Raw genomic sequence first — 6172 nt, forward strand, 5'->3', positions numbered from 1 at the left:
TGCCAAAAATGTTCATTGCTGTAGTCGAAGGATTCGTCTCCCAGGATTTTAGGATTTTTTTCACTATCCCCTACACGGTTGCTAATTGTATTTGCCAGAGATTAGAAAACGTGGTAATCACGTAGGTTCGAAACCTGAAAAGTACGGCTCTTGCAGAAGAACTCGAGCTCGAGATCTTACGCGGTGGCTTATACATCTTTGCCAAATGCGGCTTGGCATTGTTGCGGAGAAGAGTGACGTTGTCTTGTCGGATTGTATAGCCTCGTTTATCCGACGCCAATCATGCGTATACAGGTTCTTGTTGGCCATCTTGCTCTTTTCAGGAATCTTCCAGTGTATGGGACCCTTCTAGGCCTATTAAATCCAGTTTCGGTTTTTTTCGGAGACTGGTCTAACTTAGACCGTAGATGTATCTCCCAGAATTACCTGTTGTTTGTTTTTCTGTTTCATATCGACGTAGAAATACCACTTCTCGTCGCCTTTAATAATTCCTTGCAGAAGCTTGTCTTTGCAGCTGAGGATCCCCTGTGTCGGGGAAACGGTTAAGGGTCAATAAGAAGCCGTATTTCCGTGCATTGCACACTCAAACGTCGAATTTCTAATCAAATGTCATACATGAAATATGCCTGAAATAATCCGACATTTTCAACTGGTAAGTTACAGAGACCAATGAGGACCCCGGACAGCTGATCGCGGTGGAATACATTCTTCAGGTCTAAGGTTCTATTTTTGAAATTTTTGAAATTCTACCGATAGAATATCCGAGGTTATTTGATCAGCACTTCAAACTGAGTCGGAGACAAAAATACATTTGTTAACCTCCATTTTCAGAGCCCGAATAAAATTTTATTTACTGTTGAGCCAAATTAACAGCAACATACAGCGGAAAGAAGGAATGTACAATCGGATAATGTAAAAAAACGAGTCAACAATGGAAAGATAAAGAATGGGAACTAAACTGGATCACTACCTGTATTCCAACCTGATACAACAGCTGACTCAGTCTCAAGTTAGCGTCACAGTTAATTATTCTGCTCATTACTTCCTGGCCGTCCGTTGCTCTGCACAGGCCATAGGCCCAACCAGCAAAGCGGGCTCAAGGTTTTTTTTTATCTTTTATACTGTGTTTTCCTTATCGTACAATCATATTAGCTATTGAATCAATGTGTAGCCAACATATTTTTCTCCATAAATATACGGGTTCAACGAACCCGTCTCAATCAGTCAACAACTGCTAACTAAATCAATAACCTCTTAGCTGATTAGAATTTTAGGTATAGTAAAAGCTAGCTCATCTTTTGAAACGATGCACGCATGTATATATTTATCTAGATTATAATGTTACGGCAAAATGTAACGAAACCCTCGACATTAAGTCATCATCCTATAGAAACCGATAAGATGATGCTGATCGCCTGCCATCCGGTTTCTACCAGATACATCAATGTGTGAAGTGCTTGGCGCTATCAGCTGTAGTCTCTTAGTCTTCATCCTGATCTCGTCAGTGTGTCTGGTAAGCGGCTCACGTCGGTCTTCGTAATGCTTCTGCTTTCAAACCAAGCTAAATCCACACACATCCCTTTTCTGCCGTTTGGGGGTACGTATATGGCTCTCAGTGGCACTCTCATCCAACCCACTGCTCTGAAGAGTGTCGTTACGCGGTCAAAATCTCTAGTTCAACTTCTTCGGCGCCACACTTGTTGTAGCCGCTAGACCGGGTGCACCAAGCCAGTTCTGCTCGTGGCCTTTATGGTAGTCTATCCAAGTTTCCCGCTATACTCCTCACGCAACAGCTCCAATGGAAAACCTGTGCTCTCAGCAGCTAAACAGTGCAATAAACAATTTTACAAAAATTTCGATTTGGTCGAAAGCTGCCGAAATCGCACTTTTGCGTCTTTGTCAGAGCATTATCAATATAGTTCGTTTTTTGAACTCTAATAGCAGGAGATTTTGCTGCACTTTATATATGTCATACTGTTATGTGTTGATAAGATGAAAAAGAAAATGTGACAGGTCAGCAAATACTGGCATGGTAATAGTGATTTTGAGTAGTAATACCATCGGTTGAATCCTTTAAGAGAGGATGTCAACCCATGATGCACTTGGGGTGGTGGCTTTATCATTAAGATTAATTACTTTCAAACACAACGCTGCGTACAGAGGGTAGGCTAAACATAATAACTGTCATTAATAGTCAGGGGGGTCAGTCACAAGTAACCCGTAAGTAATTATGAACTTTACCGAAAAAAACAAATGTTATGATGTTGACTCAAAATGTCTTTCATAGTCCAAGAGTGGCTGAGCAAATGTATACTATACAACAATAAAATGCAATAAAATTGCGCCAGCTTTCCTAAGAATAATGTGTTTTTTTTTATTTAGCGATCAACTGTATGGTTATTATACTCACAGCCACGATCGTTGGAAAAAATGTTTGTAATTGTCAAAGAAGCGGACTTCGTATTTCAAATTTTAAATGCCTATTGCAGGCACTGAAAATAACAACATGATACTATAATATAACGTCTTAATTTGATCAAAAAGTACGGCTTGGACGCAAAGGGGCTACCACAGAGAGTCTTTAGGCTGTTGGTGTGGGTAACCTTCTCGATGTTAGCATGTACTATACGCTCGTCTATGTCTAATGCTAACAAAAGTACACCCATGAAGCATCATAATACCTAAGCTACTATCCCACGCCCGTTGCTTTTCACCATATTGTGATGAAAAGTCTACTTTTCCTCCTCAATTCCTTTAACGCTAGCCCACCGTCCCAAACTACTCTAGCGTTGCCTGGTTGCTTTCACTTACTTGGAACACGGCCGCTTTTCGTCGTTGGGAAATCTTCGCCAACTCGGAGTCAAGCAATTCTATCATCGCAAGCAGCAAGCGGGCGGCCCAAAGTCCAGGCAACCGGCGTTGTCTGTAGAGCGTCACAGAGTTTTGGTGAGAAACTTTACGAAACGCGCCCGCGCGCCTCAGCCAGAGTGTTCCAGATAGGACCACAAAGAAGAAATTGAAGATATCCTCATGGTCCTTTCCTCTGACACGTGCTCACTGTGCATGCTTACTCGACGAACTATAAAAGTTTCATTCGCGTTTGGAACCGGCCGGAAAGACCAAGAGGGGATGAAAGGGGACACTGGCTTTCTCCTTTGAGAAATTATGCTTGCACTCGTTCCGACACGCCTCAATGGAAATGCAGAGGCCGTAAGACGCTTTGAAGCGCTGGCTGGAGGCAAACCCATAGCACCAGTGGAGACAACAATGGCAACGACAAACGCTAAAAAATTAGTAGTAGTAATAGCAATAAATGATAATGTTATTAAATGTCAAAATGATGGTTGCAGAACATTTGTTCTCTTAGTATTATTATAAATAACTATTATATAAAAGTGAGAGGCTTAGGTGTCCTCTATTTAAATCGTGAAGTGAGTGCAAACTTAGCATTTGAAAGAACGAAAACACTTCTATGGCATTTAAGTAATGGACAAAACCAACAGGTAGTAAATAATAAAAATGTTTTATGCCGTTGGAAGAAGGATTTTGCAAGATATATTGCGATGGCAAGGCGGTATGTCAGCGGAATCTGCTGTCTGTACTTTAGATTGACAATAATCATTTAATATGAAATATTTGCATTGGTTGACTGCTCCTATTTAGCCCTAAGCCTATCGATACTTCTTATATGAGAAATCCTTGTTGTTTTTATAAGTCAATGTAGATTCGCAAAGAAGATACTTAAATGTGCAAAATATAAAAAAAAAAATTGACAAGCGGTCAAATTGGACGCTAGCGGTAGGTTTAATGTTAATACGGCTGGGTAAGACTAAACTCGTGGTTTTGAAAAATAGATTCTAATCAGCAAAAAAACATCCCTGCACAGTTGAAACCAGATTTTGTGTAAGCTACATTTTTAGTATCTGTGAAACCGGCGATGTTTCTTTTGTGCAGACCTTTCATAACTTTGACAAGTTATGACAACTCACCCTAATAGAAGAACGTTTTCTTATCACTACAGCAACAGCCATAATAAAAAACAAACATATGTACTTTGCATGGTCGTAAAGTATTCATAATCCATCAAGACCGTGCTTCGTCTCTTTATATATGAACCTATGAAAGCAGCAGTATTTTTGTCAGCTCAACTGTTGGCCCTTCCCGAAATAGTTCTGTACTATCGAGTCATCTGAAATCGAAGGGGGACTAGCGGTTGTAGACATACCCGTACAAAAACGTTTACTTCGATTTCTTGGATCTTATCATTTTCGGAATCGTCTGAAAACAGACGTATTGTGGTAGACATATGCTAAAACTATCTAAAAAAGACCACACGAGACTCATTCAGCCGCTCGTAGATAACATCTGCTTCGTCCCAATTGAGTCTCAAATGAGGAAAAACGCATTTGAGTCCGCCGATCTCGCCTAGTTAGGCTGAATTTTATTTTTTCGGCTAGCGTGAGCGTCATAATAAAAACAACATTTACATCGTATCATGCCGAAGGTTTATTTTATGATCGACACTTACTAACTTTTGTTATGAATAGACGACGAGTTATCTTTCTTTAAAAATGACATCCGTATTCTACCCAGTTTTCGTGTCTATTCTAAGAAGACTAAAACCGATAAACAGCCTTGTCATTTACAGTCAGACAACATAATTGATATAATAAACATTGTGAAGATGTTTGCTATTACTCAAGCTCTATGCGTGTGTCATTCGTCGAACGTAGACTAACCACTTTAATTCACTCCAGATGTGAAGGAAGTTCATAGACGTTTGGTAGCAGGAAAACTGAAGTTGTACCATTAGCAACAAAAATCTTTGCCCTGCATGTATTCATCTGCCCTTTGTGAATCGATTTAGAACATTTACATATGTGCTGATACTACGGATGCTCCCGTTTCGTTTAGTCGAGATGCTGTTTTCCGGGCATCACTACACAGTTTTCCATAGACAGGCAATAATGAAGTCTGTGAGAAGCGACCTTACGTACCTGATTTCAATGTCCGCAGGTCTTTTTTCGGTCTTTTCCAGCCGTAGTTTTTCGTAACCTCAACGCATCGCATAGGTCTTCCTTCGTCTGCCTCCATTGTCGCGTTACTATCTTTCATAGCAGAGAAGTAACAGCTCTTCGATAGTGGTACCGCCAGGAGGTGGTGATTTGAGAAGATCCTACGTTGCCCTATGTGCGCAACGCCTGTCGATAAAGTATACTATCACCTATCTAATACGCGTCAAAAAACACGCTGAAGGCGGGAGTGGGAGAAAGAAAAAGTAGTGCCACCGAAGGACATGCCCTCGGAAAAATAGATGGATAGAAAATATAACCGGAGAAAGCATTGCGTAAAGTACCATAAACGGGTAAGCCGAGTCTAGCTAAATAAAGTACGATGTACTTGTCAGTGTTGTTGCCATCCAGCTGCTATGCGCCTATGTTCCCAGCCTTTTGCACATGAGCGCTCGTTTACTTGCCGACATGCCCTTGCTCTTTCCGTGTTTCCGCAGTGAAATTGGGTTATAAACGACTGTGATATACCATACCAGAATCCGATGCGTACGGCACGACAGATGTGGGAATGTTATACATACGCCGATATGCAGATGAGGTTCGCTTGTAAACCCTTTCCCTTTTTATCTACCTCTCTCGCTTTCACTTTCTAGTCCACCTTTCGGGCTAACGGCCATGAGCAATAAGGGCATCTGCACTAAAACAGAGCATACGCCGAGGCAATAACGCAAATATAAACAGGGTTTTTGATGCGCAGGAACTACAGAAGGCACTATAACTGCTATTTTAATACGAAGAAGTAAAGATAACCGTGTATTAAAAGTGCAGTGAGCAAGGACGTTGGATACGCCGATGGCTGGCTACGTTTCATTTCATAGTGTGTGTGGCAAAATAAGACTGATATTCCTAGGTTTTCATCATAGGGCAAGCATGAATCTAAAAACCGTTTTTATGCTTAGGAGCGCTTATGAGGCTGACCTAACTGAACGTATTCGAAACAACTACTAGATTCCTTCTTATGCTCTTTGAATGAAGTTTTAAAGGAAAATGCGACTCAAGATGACGCGATTTCCACGTGCTCTCATTGACGTACTCACAACGGCAGGTAGCCGGAAGTGGTCAGTATAGTTGTAAAAAAGGAGTTGCCAAGAAGATCGCAC

General features: G+C 41.1%; 1 long non-coding RNA gene across 1 annotated transcript; it reads right to left on the reverse strand.

Moving 5' to 3' along the window:
* Window positions 1–1318: 1318 nt before the first annotated feature.
* Window positions 1319–5664, reverse strand: LOC147752011 (uncharacterized). The gene is made up of 4 exons (XR_015315268.1): window positions 5401–5664; window positions 4998–5201; window positions 2812–3283; window positions 1319–1822 (listed from the first exon to the last, which is right to left on the reverse strand). It is a non-coding gene; the product is annotated as an uncharacterized LOC147752011 (long non-coding RNA).
* Between the last annotated feature and the right edge of the window lie 508 nt (window positions 5665–6172).

This window comes from Varroa jacobsoni, unplaced genomic scaffold (genome assembly GCF_002532875.2).
Source record: "Varroa jacobsoni isolate VJ856 unplaced genomic scaffold, vjacob_1.0 contig00512, whole genome shotgun sequence".
Classification (NCBI taxonomy): domain Eukaryota; kingdom Metazoa; phylum Arthropoda; class Arachnida; order Mesostigmata; family Varroidae; genus Varroa; species Varroa jacobsoni.